This window comes from Schistocerca nitens, chromosome 6 (genome assembly GCF_023898315.1).
Source record: "Schistocerca nitens isolate TAMUIC-IGC-003100 chromosome 6, iqSchNite1.1, whole genome shotgun sequence".
NCBI classification, from domain to species: Eukaryota; Metazoa; Arthropoda; class Insecta; order Orthoptera; family Acrididae; genus Schistocerca; species Schistocerca nitens.
Genome location: NC_064619.1, coordinates 644,416,887 through 644,434,505, shown reverse-complemented (window position 1 = coordinate 644,434,505; position 17,619 = coordinate 644,416,887).

Here is a 17,619-nt window from a genome sequence, read left to right as displayed (position 1 = left end):
TTGGAATATAGAGAAATTACGGATGCAGCGCTGTGATCCAATGCCAACCACCACAGATGAACTTTGGAACCAGATGAATGCAAGATGGATGGCTGTTCCACAGGACAACACTCGCACCTTATACACGTCGAAGCTATCAGGCATGGAACAAGTTATCAGGGCCCATGGGGGACCCTGTGCCTACTAGGCAACAGGGCACATGCTCAACCGTGGTGACTGAAATGTTAATCATTTCTGCAGAACATACTAATGTACATGTCCTGTGAATATGAACGTCCTATCTCTAGTCGTTCAAAGTTTTTTTTTTTAAATCATAAGTGTATAAAGGTAATTCCCGGAGTACTCCAAGGAAGTGTGATAGGATAGTTACTGTTTACAATGTATATAAACGATGGCCGGCTGGAGTGGCCGTGCGGTTCTAGGCGCTACAGTCTAGAGCCGAACGACCGCTACGGTCGCAGGTTCGAATCCTGCCTTGGGCATGGATGTGTGTGATGTCCTTAGGTTAGTTAGGTTTAATTAGTTCTAAGTTCTAGGCGACTGATGACCTCAGAAGTCAAGTCGCATAGTGCTCAGAGCCATTTGAACCAATGTAGTGCATAGCTTCGGAAGCTCTCTAAGATTGTTCGCTGATGATGCAGATGTCTATAGGAAATTAGCGACGCCACAAGACACTATCGATTTGTAGAATGACCTGCATAGCACTGATTAATGGTGGAAGCTCTGGTAGTTGACCCCGAACGTAAATAAATGTAACATATTGCGCATAGATGGGAAAAGCCACTATCTTATACCTACACTGTCTATGACAAATATCTACTGTAAAATATCTAGAAGTAACTATCCAGAGCGACCTCAAGTGGAGCGACCATATAGTAGGGAAAACAGATGGCATACTGAGACCCATAGGAGAAAACTTCAAGAAATTTAATTCATGAACGAAGGAAGTGGCATTACAAGGTAAGTGTTCGACCTATTCTGGGTATTGTTCATCTGTGTGTAATCCTTACCAGGTAGGGCTGATAGATGAGATAGAAAAGATCCATCGAAGAGCGGCGAGTTTCGTCGTTTGTTCGTTTAGTTGACGCGAGAGCGTTGCAGAGATGCTGAACAAACTTCACTGGCAGACGTTACAAGAGAGGCGTTGTGCATCACGGAGAGGTTTGCTATTGAAAGTGCGGGAGAGCATTATCCTGAAAGAGTCGGATCACATATTACTTCTTACCACATACATCTCACGAAATGACTACGACGAGAAAATCTGAGAGATTGAAGCTAACAGGGAGGCTTACCGACAACCATTCTTCCCAAGCACTATTCACGGGTGGAACAGGGACAGAGGGAATCAATTAGTGCTAGCAGAAGTAGCCTCCGACACACACCGTTAGGTAGCTTGCGGAGTATGATGTAGATGTAGATATTTAGCATCCCCCATCTACAGCGTGTATCGACGGCTCGTCAGAGATGCTGCACCTCGCTACTACGCAGACGCGGAACCGATGTCTCAAGTGGGCGACATCTATCACACAGATGTCCGTCAGCCAGGCGGCCTTTAATCACTTGCTCCCAAGCTGTATCAAGTGCTCAGCACCTGCTACGTCTGGATTTGTTTGGGACTGAATTGTTCCGCTACTGGGTTGAAGCATTACTGGAAAACCGTCATCTCATTTTAAATATAGAAAAATATTTCGAAGTGATTTTCTTGCGCAACTGTGCGTTCTTTTCTTAACGCAATGCTTCATGTTGTCTATGAAAAATGTAGTAAAACGTGTATGAACTGCGAATTCAGATCAACGATATCAGAGAAAACAACCTGTGGCTGATACGAATGGGAGAAGTTGTATTTTCATCTTCAGAGGTTAAGTGGCGAACCGCAGCGTTTCGTCGCTTTACCACGGAAAATGTCTTCCGCAGTCGAAGATAATACGTTAGGGGAACGTTTCAGGCGTCGACCACGGCCTATCAGCCCGAAGGTTTTAAAGTGAAGGGTATTTTCAGATGTTTATAACAGAATGAAAGCGAGGAGCGAAGCTGCTTCACAACAATCGGTACTTTTTTCTTTTGTCTCCATCGAACTGTGTAGACGTAATTTATGTAAGGCATTCCCAGTAGTAGAATTAGTTTTGCTTTATGAAAAAGGCTATATTTATGTTTCATTTAAAAGGAAATTTACTCGCCGCAATTATTAAGTGACACATGATTTGTGATTTTTGTAATATGTTTTAGAAAAGCCTGGTGGAACTGCAAGCTCATCAGATAAAGAGATGCCAATGTGCCGAATGTAATTCGCATTAAGCCACTGATTTGATTCTGCTGTAAACAAAGCTCGTTCTGAGATTACTTGCTCATCATTTAACAGTGACTTGAGATCGTTTTGAGCAGGCACAAATTACGTCTGATTTGTGCCATTGTCTCCGTATTGTAAATTTGCTGCTTCGCTTCTGTCAACTAGAAGCCCCACAGAACTGATGGTGGTGTTACATGACTACGGCTGAAAATGGTAAAAAGTTCAGGAGCAAATTTTACTTCGAAATCATCCCCTTCTTTCAGACGTGTATGAGATACAGTAGGAAGAATGCTCACCACCATCAACAATGACCGTTGCTCCAATGCTCAATGACAAGGAAACAGTATTCATTTGCTAACTAGAATTTTACAAATCGTGCCACTTTATTCAAATACCGGAGCACAACAACGCGTCTGGATACATTCAATGTACAGCTTACGATGGCACTCACTCTGTTTTCGGTTTACACTTTCGTACCGCAAGTGGACAGAAAAATATATCCATTTCCCCCAGTCTGACTCTCCTCTGACTGGTGTTTCTAAGCATTATTCCTGTGCTTATGATGATGATGAGGTCCCATACTCCGAGGAACGTAGGGGGCGATGCGGGAGACCCGCACCGTACTAGGCAAGGTCTTAGTGGAGGTGGTTTGCCATTGCCTTCCTCCGACCGTAATGGGGATGAATGATGATGATGATGAAGACTACAAAACACACAGTCATCTCGAGGCAATAAAAATCTCTGACCCGCCGAGAATAGAACCCGGCACCCCATGCGCGTGAAGCGAAAACGCTACCGCAAGACCACGAGCAGCAAACTGTGCAGTATTAATAATGTCAAAAATGATGTAGTGGAAGGACTGGGCACAAATTTAGCCTACCTCGAGAAAAAGCAATTTCTTGGCTTCGTGGTGTACCACCGACCTGACAGGAAATTTACGTGCTGATTCCCATTTTTATTAAAACTTGGTTCACGGCAGAGGATACTTCATGCTCTCGCAAGCGAGCACTGGATGCAACTATATAGGAGCTCGACACACAGATAATAAGAACAGTAGACCGACAGGAAGAAGATGAAGATTTAACGCTCCGTCGACAACGAGGTCTTTGGAAACAGCGTACGAGGTCGGATTGGGCAAAGGTGCGGAAGGAAATCGGCCATGCCCTTTCATAAGAACAATCTCGCAATTTATAAATCTGGACACAGGACAAGGATTTGAACCGCCGTCCACTGGAAGACACGTTTTAACGTATCATCACGGGTCATAACGTTGGCGAGTCGCTATTGTGAGCGAAGCGTCGGTTTCTTCGGTTTCCGTGGAATGGGAAGCGTTGTCACGCCTGGAGATAGGTTTCTGGACATTGCTAAAGAGCGGTATCGCGACCCGACCTCGGGTTTTCAAACGCGAGTTTTTGGCACAGGATGGCTGGCGTTTCCTCTTACCCTTTGGAAACAAACTTCTGAAAATGTCGGCAGGCAGCAGCACTTCGCAGCAGTACTACAAGTAGAAAATGACTAATCACAATGGCTGTTTTCTGCTTTGGAGGATGACTGCCCGAAACGTAAGCGTGTGAAAATAATTTGGAGGAGCTAAGGGCAGCTCGCCAAGTCGAGGAGTCGTTCGGCAGCCATGGTGGGGTGCAGGAGGTGTTTAGAGGCCTGTGGAGCAGAAGTGCTGTGGCGATGTCTACTGCACAAGTCTGTAATCATGGGCGATAAAAATTACTCGTTCGGTGTGGGATCTCAGAAAGTGTTGGGAAGTGCGTACCCGAGAGAGGGCCTGTTTTCGAGATGGGTATTTTTGTTTAGCGTGAATACACGGAATGGTTAGAGAGAGTCGCCTAACAGAGCGCGGAACAACAAGCTAGCTGGGGATATTGTTTGATGAATGAAATGGAGGTGGTAGAATGCGGTTGGCGACGGTGCAGAGATTGAATGCGGTGTTCGTTGTCCAAGCGAACGATCGGATCTGGAAGTCTTTGGAGAGCAGTCAGATTGTGACAGGGCACTCATCAGTAGCATAGAGGGAATGACTCTTTTAACCCTGTCTCGCAGGGCAAAGCGAGGCTGGCGACCATTATACAAGAAGTCTACGGCAGAGCAAAACGTCGCGTGAATTGCCTCGCGCACCGCACGGCGCAGTTACTGGACTCTGAACACGGCTGCGAAGGGGAGTCCACCAGACGCTACAGCAGCTCCGACACGGCGGGTGAGAAGGAACATTTCAAAGTCCAGTGTCGGCTCGTTCCGTCACCAAATTCCCCACACGCCATTACGTGTATTGAGACCAGACCAAACAGTACTACAGGTAGACATCCCCCTGGTTTGGACGGACATTCAAAGATGTGTTTCATCAGTGCTTCGATGGATTGCAAAAGAGTCCTCTCCTAAGATTTTTGCAGCAGCTCCGGTGAAATTTAAAGATAGAAACGCGTACTGGCGAGATTAAGCTGGGAAGGCGCGTCGTGAGGTGGTGCAGGGAAAGCTCAATCGGTAGATCAGAGTGAAAAATCATTCTAGAATCTTTATAAAAATTGTTCAAATGGCTCTGAGCACTATGGGACTCAACTGCTGAGGTCATTAATCCCCTAGAACTTAGAACTAGTTAAACCTAACTAACCTAAGGACATCACAAACATCCATGCCCGAGGCAGGATTCGAACCTGCGACCGCAGCGGTCTTGCGGTTCCAGACTGCAGCGCCTTTAACCGCACGGCCACTTCGGCCGGCAATCTTTATAAATTTTGGCAAAAGTATACAGGGTGATTTTTTACACTGTGTACTAACTCTACCTATTGATAAATGAGAGGATACGAAACAAAAAAGGTCTAATGAACTTACGTCCGGATATGCATGGTTTCAATGCTAGAGAGACCATTTATTCAATCATACTTTGTTACAGAGACTGCGGTCTAATATGCGCTGTGCCATCCAGTCACAGTTACAGCATGCACCGTTTCCTTCTAGAGGTTGGTACTGGTAATGTTGTGTCCGATTCACTTCACTTTGTTACAGAGACTGCGGTCTAATACGCGCTGTGCCATGCAGTCACAGTTACAGCATGCACCGTTTCCTCCTAGAGGTTGGTACTTGGTAATGTTGTGTCCGATTCACTTCTCTTGGTGACTCAACTTGTAGCGGATGTGATACAGCGTTGTACACAATGGTTCCGTATTCGAATCGAGAGCTTGGCGACAGGGTGTTTACTTACGGAATGGCAAATGGCAACGGTAGGCGGGCAGCAACGTTGTATCAGGGGGTCTATCCCCGTCGACAACAACCACAGCATCCAGTGTCTACAACAGTGTTTCGCCGTTTTAGAAAGCAGGAAATCGTGAAGGACGTACGCGAAATGTTCGGACACCAGACTTGCAGGAAAATGTAATTAACGCTGTGGAAGGCGCCCGCCGTGTCAGAACCAGGCAGTTGGCCCGCCAGTACAGGGTACCCAGATGAGCGTGTGGAACATTCTCCATGACAGTTGTTACTGCCCTAGTCACTTACAGTGTGTGCAGGGCTTACTAGCGATAGACTTTCCACATCGGGAGCAGTTTTGTCACTGCTCTCTTCACCAAGGAACCACGATTTGTGTCATCCATCCTACTCACAGGTGAGGCCTCCTTTACGCGGAATGCCGGCCGTTCTGGCCTAGCGGTTCTAGGCGCTTCAGACCGATGCCGCGCTGCTGGTGCTGCAGTCGCAGGTTCGAATCTTGCCTCGGGCATGCATGTGTGTGATGTTCATAGGTTAGTTAGGTTTAAGTAGTTCTAAGTCTAGGGGACTGATGACCCCAGATGTTAAGTCCCATAGTGCTCAGAGCTATTTGAACCATTTTACGCGGAATAGTATCTTCAACTTTCATAACAGTCGCCTGTGGGACATTATGCAGGACCTGCATTGTATGGTGGTTCAAATGGCTCTGAGCACTATGGGACTCAACTTCTGTGGTCATCAGTCCCCTAGAACTTAGAACTACTTAAACCTAACTAACCTAAGGACGTCACACACATCCATGCCCGAGGCAGGATTCGAACCTGCGACCGTAGCAGTCGCACGGTTCCGCATTGTATGGTGACAGCGAATCATAAGCATTGGTGCAACCGGAATGTGAGGGCCGGGATAATTCGCAGCCGTACTTTCGGACCAGTCTTCCTTCCACGCCGCCTAACAGGCCGGATCTATCTGCGTTTCTTGCGGGTGACTTTGCCATCCATGCTGAAAGAAGTGCCATTCATGATTCGAATGGTTGTGTGGTGCTCGCCACTTCGCTCTTAATGTACAGATGCATCTCAATCGTGTCTTCCCTGGTCGATTGATCGGACGAAGGCGTCCAATTGCATGGCCTCCTCGTTCGCCTCACCTCAAACCGTGCGATTTCTGATATGCGGCCATCTCAAACGTATCGTGTATGCAGAGCCCATTCCAGATGTGGGACACTAGAGCAGCGTATTCATGCTGCCTTTGACACTGTTTGGATGAAACCTGGAGAATGTGAACGTGTGAAACAGAACATGCTACGGCGCGTACACGCATGCGTTGATGCACATGGAAACCCGTTTTCAACACATACTGTCGTTGTGGCCCCATGGTACAATGCGTATTAGACCGCAGTCTCTGTAACAATGTATGACCGAAGAAAAAGGTCTCAAGCATGGAAACAATACATTTCCGGTCATAAGTTCATTTGACCTCTTTTGTTCCGTATCCTCTCAACGATCAACCCGTACAATTTGTACACGGCGGAAAAAATTCCAGTCCCAAAGAAAGTAGGTGTTGACAGATGTGAAAATGCCGAACAATCAGTGTAATAAGTCACAGCTGCAAAATACTAACGAGAATTCTTTACAGACGAATGGAAAAACTGGTACAAGCCGACCTCGGGGAAGACCAGTTTGGATTCCGTAGAAATGTTGGAACACGTGAGGCAATACTGACCCTACGACTTATCTTAGAAGAAAAATTAAGGAAAGGCAAACCTACGTTCCTACGTTTCTAGCATTTGTAGACTTAGAGAAAGCTTTTGACAATGTTGACTCTCTTTCAAATTCTGAAGGTGGCAGGGGTAAAATACAGGGAGCGAAAGGCTATTTACAATTTATACAGAAACCAGATGGCAGTTATAAGAGTCGAGGTGCATGAAAGGGAAGCAGTGGTTGGGAAGAGAGTGAGACAGGGTTGTAGCCTATCCCCGATGTTATTCAATCTGTATATTGAGCAAGCAATAAAGGACATAAAAGAAAAAATCGGAGTAGGTATTAAAATCCATGGAGAAGAAATAAAAACTTTAAGGTTCGCCGATGATATTGTAATTCTGTCAGAGACAGCAAAGGACTTGGAAGAGCAGTTGAACGGAATGGACACTGTATTGAAAGGAGGATATAAGATTAACATCAACAAAAGAAAAGCGAGGATAATGGAATGTAGTCGAATTACGTCGGGTGATGCTGAGGGAATTAGATTCGTAAATGAGACACTTGAAATAGTAAAGGAGTTTTGCTATTTGGGGAGCAAAATAACTGATGATGGTCGAGGTAGAGAGGATATAAAATGTAGACTGGCAATAGCAAGGAAAGTGTTTCTGAAGAAGAGGAATTTGTTAACATCGAGTATAGATTTAAGTGTCAGGAAGTCGTTTCGGAAAGTATTTGTATGGAGTGTAGCCATGTATGGAAGTGAAACATGGACGATAAATAGTTTGGACAAGAAGAGAATAGAAGCTTTCGAAATGTGGTGCTACAGAAGAATGCTGAAGATTAGATGGGTAGATCATATAACTAATGAGGAGGTATTGAATAGAATTGGGGAGAAGAGGAGCTTGACTAGAAGAAGGGATCGGTTGGTAGGACATATTCTGAGACATCGAGGGATCACCAATTTAGTATTGGAGGACAGCGTGGAGGGTAAAAATCGTAGAGGGAGACCAAGAGATGAATACACTAAGCAGGTTCAGAAGGATGTGGGTTGCAGTAAGTACTGGGAGATGAAGAAGCTTGCACAGGATAGAGTAACATGGAGATCTGCATCAAACCAGTCTCAGGACTGAAGACAACAACATATTGCCCGTGGCAACTATTTTGAAGAAGTTTGGTGACTTGTCGTTCACGTCTTCTGCATTCTTCCTTGTATGACGCCATTCACCTTCCACTGGAGTCTACTCGCTGCTGGTTTCTCGTGTGGCGCTGACGTTTCCGGCAGGCCGCCGCACCTCCGCAGTGCAAGCCAGCTGCGGCTTACTCTCCTTCCGCGACGCAGTGCGTGTTGACCGAGATGACTGGCGGCCACGCGGCGGTGCGTGAAGTGGCAGAGCACACACTCGCACGCCGGCCGTCGCCGCCTCGCCAGCCGGGCGGCATTCGTACGCAGCGGCCGGCGCCCGGGCGGCCGCTCTCTCGCAGAAAGACCAGCATTCAGCGGGAGTCATTAATATAAATAGAGCAGAGGCGAAGTGAGACGCGGCCGCGCTCTCGACGCGCCGTGGAGCGCACCGCGGCCGCGTTATACGCGCTAGACCTCTTCATTCCACAAGTGCGGCTTTTACCGACGGCGGGTAAGATGGCATTTCCGTCCAGGACGGTGCGGCCTGCGAGCGAGAGCTCTGAAGATCTGCGCAGTGCCGGAGCAAGCCACCAGCGCTCGTGACCCATTACCTGCCGTCGCTTTCCCGAGCTTTGATGATTGGTTTGGGGGAGTAAAGGGACCAAACTACGTGGTCATCAGTCCCTTTTCCCGAGTTTACGAAGAAATACCTCTTGGTGACATTTTATCTTAAGGGGGGGGTGCGACGTCAAACGGGCTGACTTGGAGCAGGAGAAGCGCCAGAGGACATTTTAATTTCCACTGTCTGTACTTTTACAAGTAAATTCACAAAACTTTGTCAGCATGACCAGGAAGGATTCAGGATTCACACTCGTAGCAACGGAAGTTCAAAAACATAGCAAAATATATATATTTTTTTACATGTGAAATTTCATCATTTTTTCACTTACTATTGGCTGCATTTGTTGCTATAGGTACACTTTTCTTCATAAGTAGGAGAGACTGTTCGATGAATTTCGCACAGCATACAAACCATTGTTGTGTACATAGTTCCGCGTAGTCAGCGCGTACACAACTTTCCCAATAGAGCGCACCCCCCTCAGATTTAGTTATAAGTTGGCACAGTGGATAGGCCTTGAAAAACTGAACACTGATCAATCGAGAAAACAGGAAGAAGTTGTGTGGAACTATGAAAAAATAAGCAAAATATACCAACTGAGTAGTCCATGCGCAACATAGGCAACATCAAGGTTAATGTGAGCTCCGGAGCACCGTGGTCCCGTGGATAGCGTGAGCAGCTGCGGCACGAGAAGTCCTTGGTTCAAGTCTTCCATCGAGTGAGAAGTTTAATTTTTTATTTTCAGTTTATGTGACAAACTCTTATGTTTTCATCACTTTTTTGGGAGTGATTATCACACCCACAAGAAAACCTAAATCGGGCAAAGTAGAAGAATCTTTTTACCCATTCGCCAAGTGTACAAGTTAGGTGGGTCGACAACATATTCCTGTCATGTGACGCACATGCTGTCACCAGTGTCGTATAGAATATATCAGACGTGTTTTCCTGTGGAGGAATCGGTTGACCTATGACTTTGCGATCAAATGTTTTTGGTTCCCATTGGAGAGGCACGTCCTTTCGTCTATTAATAGCACGATTTTGCGGTGCGGTCGAAAAGCACAGACACTAAACTTACTACAGTGAACAGAGACGTCAATGCACGAACGGGCAGATCATAAATTTGCGAAAATAAAGAATGCAAACTTTTCTCTCCACGGGGGACTTTAACCAAGGACCTCTCGTTCCGCAGCTAGTCACGCTAACTACGGGACCACGGCGCTCCTGTGCTTACACTCTCCTTGACGTTCCGTATGTTGCACATGGACTACTCAGTTTGTATATTTTACTTTTTTTTTTTTTTTAATAGTTACACACAACTTCTTCCTGTTTTCTCGATTGATCTGTGTTCAGTTTTTCAAGGCCTATCCACTGTGCCAACTTATAACTAAATCTGGGGGGGGGGGGGTTACGATGGGGAGGTTCCCTTGTAAGCACAACAGCGCAGGAGCAGCGCTCGTCCGTCTCCGCACTACGAGATGGCGCTGTCTTAGAGGCGGACCAAATTCTGCTTCCACCGATCCGCGTATTAATATGTCACGCAGCGAATGAGATTGCTGCTAACGTAGAACCTTTTCTCCTCGCGGATCACACTCGCGCAGTGATACCTGAACGCTCGAGGTTTTATAACGAGTGGACAGACCTCCTATTAGTCAATCTGCATTAGTCTGCATTTGTCTGCACCAGTCTGTACCAGTCTGCATTAGTGTAGGCAAAAAAAATATAGTCATGTTTCAGTCTGCACCTAATAAGATTGTAATATTCCTGTACATAGCCATGAAGATAAATGTATAGACACTTTGTCAAGTATCAGAGATATGTGAGAATAAGATTAACGTACCAAGACCAAAGGAACTTCAGATTGTCAATTGTAAATAGCATCCAGAACCAAGTTAAGTTATTTTTATGCTTGTTATTATTTTAATAAATGTGCTTGAAAATTAATCAAGTTCTGTTTAAAGCTGGTCACCGTCAATCTGCTACTCCAAGCGTGCAAGTGGCATTTCTATCGTCTGACCTAACGGCAGAAGATAAACACGCCACGATAAGACCACGAGACATATTGCTGACATTCGCCTACTTCGTTAGAGCGACAAGTCAAATAATCTGATGGTGTGTGTACCGAAGGTCTTACAGTACGCACACCACAACCATACTTACAGTTGTCTGAAACTCTAGAATCTACTTAATTTATGAAAAATTGAATGAGCTGTTACGTTTTAAACTTTATGTTTAGAAACAAAAATCAAATTTTGTAGTTAATTATCTCAATTTTTACCACAGTTTTTAATAGATTTGGAAAATTCTAGAGTTTCGTACACTTGTAAGTACAGTTTGTATGCTCTCCAAAATTCATCAAAGAATCTCTCTTACTTGTGACGAAAAATGTACCTACAGCATCAAATGCAGCCAATAGTAAGTGAAAAATTGATGAAATTTCATATCCAAAACAATATTTATTTTGTTATGTTTTTGCACTTCCACTGCTATGAGTGTGAATCCTGAATCCTTCCTGGTCATGCTGACGAAGTTTTATGAATTTATTTGTAAAGTATAGACAGTAGAAAATAAAATGTCCTGTGGTGCTTCTCCTGCTCCAAGTCGGCCCGTTTGACGTCCTACTCCCCTTCAGGAGCTCTCATTATTCTGCTTCCGTATGTGCTTGAACTGTACGAGGAGTAGCCATAAACGTCTAATTATCTCCTCGGAAAAATTTTGCGGCAACTATGACGACTGGTGGAAGTCACTCTCCACAGATTCGCCCTTCACTGCGACACATTTTTGGCAGAGATGGATGACTTTTTGGAGGCTTTTGTTCTAGAAGTCTACATTTTGATTTTTCCATCTCGAAAATCATCTCGTCGCCTGCCGGGCAATGGTTTGTTCATCCGAGAAACAGGAAGAAGTTGCTGGGTGCCATATCAGGACAACAGGAATAGGTGAGACAAACTTTTTGTAGCTGAAAGAAGCAGGATGTGGGAATGTGTCCTGCTGGGGTGTTATTGTGCAGCAAAAACACACCCTTAGGCAGCTTATGGCGACGCGTCTTCTCGACGGCTACCCGTGACCTCGTCAGGGAGTTTCGATAGTATTAACTTCTGATGGATTGGCGCGTTCGAGCATAGCTTAACAACGTTAACTCAAAAAGCTAACTTCGCTATTTGTCTAACCAGTACTACAAAACTTAACTTTGTTCAACGTTAAAATGTTACTGTACAGGAGATTTATCGTAAGTTTGAAGTTAATCCTTAATCATTAACTAATTTATTGTGCATTGGTCCACACTAGCTTGAGACACGCTGCTGACAACTGAGGCAATGCCAAAGTAAGCTTAGGGACCGATGACCTCAGCAGTTTGGTCAGCCACTAAAATAGTGAGTTTCGATGTGGTCTCTCTCTTCACTCGTGTTCCTCTGTCTGATTCGTTGCGGTTAATTGAGGCCAGGTTTGGTGCTGAATTAACTAATCTCTTTCGGCATGTGTTGACATCCACTTACTTTTTATTTGATGACCAGTATTACGAGCCGGCCGTGGTGGCCGTGCGGTTCTAGGCGCTTCAGTCTGGAACTTCTAGGGGACTGATGATGACAGATGTTAAGTCCCATAGTGCTCAGAGCCATTTGAACCAAGTATTACGAGCAGACAAATGGAGTTGCGATGGGTAGTCCGTCGTCTCCTGTGATCGCAAATTTGTTTATGGAAGACTTCGAGGAACGTGCATTGGAGTCGGCGCCTTTGAAACCCGCCTGTTTCTTTAGATACGTTGACGATACCTTCGTTGTTTGGCCTCATGGTAGACAGAATTTGAATGTCTTTCTAGAACATCTGAACTCGATCCAACCGAACATTCGTTTTACGGTGGAGGTGGAAGAGGATGGTTGCCTTCCCTTTCTTGACGTGTTGGTTAGGAGGAAGGATGATGGCTCATTGGCACATTCAGTCTACAGGAAACGTACTCACACCAACTTGTACTTAATACAGGCTAATAGTTGTCACCATCCGGCTCAGCGTGGAGGGGTACTTCGTACCTTGGTACACAGGGCACATGTCATTTCTGACGCTGAGACTTCGCCAGCTGAGCTGTCCCATCTTGAAGCTACATTTCGACAAAATGGTTATAGCGATAGACAGATTGAACGTGCGCTGCGCTATCGACCAACTGTACATCGGGTGATTGATGATAGTTCTGAGTCAACACCTGAGTCAACTGCCTTTTTGCCTTACGTAGGAAACACGTCCAACAAGATCGGTCGTATTTTACGGAAATACGATGTGAAATGTGTTTTCCGACCTCCATCTAAAATTAGAGCGCTTTTGAATTCCATTAAGGATGATCTTGGACTGCGTAAGGCGGGTGTATATCGTATTCCTTGTAGCTGCGGCATGACATTGGTCAAATCATCAGGACCATGGAGGACCGATGTACTGAGCATAAACGGCACACACGATTACAGCAGCCAAGTATATCTGCTATTGCCGAACTTTGCTTGGATACTGGTCACCCCATGTTATATAATAACAACGAGGTATTGGCATGCACGTCCAGCTATTCGAACAGTGTTATTAAGGAGGCAGTTGAGATTAAATTAGCGAGCAACCTCGTTAACAGGGATGGAGGTTTCTGTTTAAACTCTGTTTGGAATCCGGCTCTCTCCCTGGTCAAGAAACAGAGAGACAGAGTCAATGCTACCTCACCTGTGAATTCGCAGTCTCACTATCGATAGTTCTGACTTTGGTCATATTTGGTGGCACTAGTGTTCAGTGTGTGTGTTATCTTTCCTGCTTCAGTCCGAGATCCGAGGTTTTAAATTTGCATGTACGTCGCCTGTCCGTTGAAGTTTGCCTTGAAAATGGCGGGGTGTTCTCCCGCCGAAATATCGTCGGTCGCTGAAAGTGTTACCTGGATGAATTCCCGGAAGTTATTTGAAACTCGATAAGAGGTTAGGCTACTGGATTAGAGGACGTTCCCAACAGGCCAGACATGCGTAACAAATCACTGCTCATCCAGTGGCAGATTATCGTACAGCGCGAGAACAACGACGCGTCCCACGTGAGTGTAGAAAGGTAAATTTCGTTTTGAATAACAGACTTCTTTCATCAATGACAGTCTATGTAAAAAAATGGTTCAAATGGCTCTGAGCACTATGGGACTCAACTGCTGTGGTCATAAGTCCCCTAAGGACACCACACACATCCATGCCCGAGGCGTTGTATAGAATCCTATCACAAGGACTTAGGTCCGGTGAGTATGTTGGATGGTACAGTCGAGTACTTCCCAGTCCCGTCGACCGAACAGAGCAGCCATAGCTTGCGCTGTACGCGCCCATGCATTGTCGTGCAAAATGATGGGTGAGTTGTGCAGAAAGTGTCGCAGTTTCTTTCGCAAAGCTGGTCACAGGTGATGCTTCAAAAACGGACAGTAATACTGTGCACTGACGGTCTGCCGTGGAGGAACGTAATGCGTTAGGATAACACCATCACACTCGTACACGAGAATCACATAACTTCAGACCGCTCCATTCGCACCATCAACAGAACAGGATCTGTAACGGTATACTACGCCTTCTACATCGCTGACAACGGGTTCTACACAACGCTGATAGCAACTTTTAAGGACAGTAGCAGGTGCAAACATGTAACTCTTTTGTATCGGTTGTGAATAAATAGTTGCCACTATTTAAGTTCCAACCCTCGTATATACACTCCTGGAAATGGAAAAAAGAACACATTGACACCGGTGTGTCAGACACACCATACTTGCTCCGGACACTGCGAGAGGGCTGTACAAGCAATGATCACACGCACGGCACAGCGGACACACCAGGAACCGCGGTGTTGGCCGTCGAATGGCGCTAGCTGCGCAGCATTTGTGCACCGCCGCCGTCAGTGTCAGCCAGTTTGCCGTGGCATACGGAGCTCCATCGCAGTCTTTAACACTGGTAGCATGCCGCGACAGCGTGGACGTGAACCGTATGTGCAGTTGACGGACTTTGAGCGAGGGCGTATAGTGGGCATGCGGGAGGCCGGGTGGACGTACCGCCGAATTGCTCAACACGTGGGGCGTGAGGTCTCCACAGTACATCGATGTTGTCGCCAGTGGTCGGCGGAAGGTGCACGTGCCCGTCGACCTGGGACCGGACCGCAGCGACGCACGGATGCACGCCAAGACCGTAGGATCCTACGCAGTGCCGTAGGGGACCGCACCGCCACTTCCCAGCAAATTAGGGACACTGTTGCTCCTGGGGTATCGGCGAGGACCATTCGCAACCGTCTCCATGAAGCTGGGCTACGGTCCCGCACACCGTTAGGCCGTCTTCCGCTCACGCCCCAACATCGTGCAGCCCGCCTCCAGTGGTGTCGCGACAGGCGTGAATGGAGGGACGAATGGAGACGTGTCGTCTTCAGCGATGAGAGTCGCTTCTGCCTTGGTGCCAATGATGGTCGTATGCGTGTTTGGCGCCGTGCAGGTGAGCGCCACAATCAGGACTGCATACGACCGAGGCACACAGGGCCAACACCCGGCATCATGGTGTGGGGAGCGATCTCCTACACTGGCCGTACACCACTGGTGATCGTCGAGGGGACACTGAATAGTGCACGGTACATCCAAACCGTCATCGAACCCATCGTTCTACCATTCCTAGACCGGCAAGGGAACTTGCTGTTCCAACAGGACAATGCACGTCCGCATGTATCCCGTGCCACCCAACGTGCTCTAGAAGGTGTAAGTCAACTACCCTGGCCAGCAAGATCTCCGGATCTGTCCCCCATTGAGCATGTTTGGGACTGGATGAAGCGTCGTCTCACGCGGTCTGCACGTCCAGCACGAACGCTGGTCCAACTGAGGCGCCAGGTGGAAATGGCATGGCAAGCCGTTCCACAGGACTACATCCAGCATCTCTACGATCGTCTCCATGGGAGAATAGCAGCCTGCATTGCTGCGAAAGGTGGATATACACTGTACTAGTGCCGACATTGTGCATGCTCTGTTGCCTGTGTCTATGTGCCTGTGGTTCTGTCAGTGTGATCATGTGATGTATCTGACCCCAGGAATGTGTCAATAAAGTTTCCCCTTCCTGGGACAATGAATTCACGGTGTTCTTATTTCAATTTCCAGGAGTGTATATTTTTTTCACAGAATTATGTATTTTCCGTCCGGTCATTGACATGTCTGTTCTCCTTGTGTAGTCTTTGTAATTGTCATACTATAATTGGTTATAGAATATGAGTCCTGTAGTATGAATATAGATTGAAGAGCAAAAGAAACTGGTAAACCTGCCTAATATCGTGTAGGGCCGCCGCGAGCACGCAGAAGTGCAACAACACGATATGGTGTGGACTTGACTAATGTGTCAAGTAGTGCTTGAGGGAATTGAGACCATGAATCCTGGAGGACTGTCCATAAATCCGTAAGAGTACGAGTGGGGAGAGATATCTTCTAACAGCACTTGAAAGCCACCATAGATATACTCAATAATGTTCGTGTCTCGTGAGTTTGGTGAGCAGCGGAAGTGATTAAACTCAGAAGAGTGTTCCCGGAGCCGCTCTCTAGTAATTCTGGACGTGTGGCGTGTCGGATTGTCCTGCTGGAATTGTCCATGCCTGTCGCAGTGCACAATGGACATGAATAGATGCAGGTGATCAGAGAGGAAGCTTACGTACCTGTCACCTGTCAGAGTCATATCTGGATGAATCAGAGGTCCCATATGACTCCAACTGCACACGCCCCACAACAATGCAGAGCCCCCACCATCTTGAACAGTCCCCTGCTAACATGTAGGGTCCATGGATTCATGAGGTTGTCTCCATACCCTTACACGTCCATCCGCTCGATACAATTTGAAGCGAGACTCGCCTGACCAAGCAACATGTTTCCAGTCATCAACAGTCCAACGTCGGGGTTGGCGGATCCAGGCTAGAGCCAGTCATGAAGGGTACACGGGTGGGCCTTCGGCTCCGAAAGCCCATATCGATGATATTTTGTTGAATGGTTCGCATGCTGGCACTTGTTGATGGCCCAGCATTGCAGCAATTTGAGGAGGGATTGCACTTCTTTCACGTTGAACGGTTCTGTTCGGTCGTCGTTGGTTCCATTCTTGCAGGATCTTTTTTCGGCCGCCCAGTGTCGGAGATTTGATGTTTTACCGGATTCCTGATATTCACGGTACACTTGTCAAATGGTCGTACGGGAAAAACCCCACTTCATCGCTGTCTGGGAGACGCTGTGTCCCATCGCTAGTGCTCCGACTATTACACCACATTCAAACTCACTTAAACCTTGATAACCTGCCATTGTAGCAGCAGTAACCGATATAAAAACTGCGCCAGACACTTGTTGTCTTACATTGGTGTTGCCAACCGCAGCGCCGTATTCTGCCTGTTTACATATCTCTGTATATGAATATGCATGCCTATACCAGTTACAGAGCGAGGTGGCGCAGTGGTTAGACACTGGACTCGCATTCGGGAGGACGACGGTTCAATCCCGCGTCCGGCCATCCTGATTGAGGTTTTCTGTGATTTCCCTAAATCGCTCCAGGCAAATGCCGGGATGGTTCCTTTGAAAGTGCACGGCCGACTTCCTTCCCCATCCTTCCCTAATCCGATGAGACCGATGACCTCGCTGTCTGGTCTCCTTCCCCAAATCAACCAACCAACCAACCTATACCAGTTTCTTTGC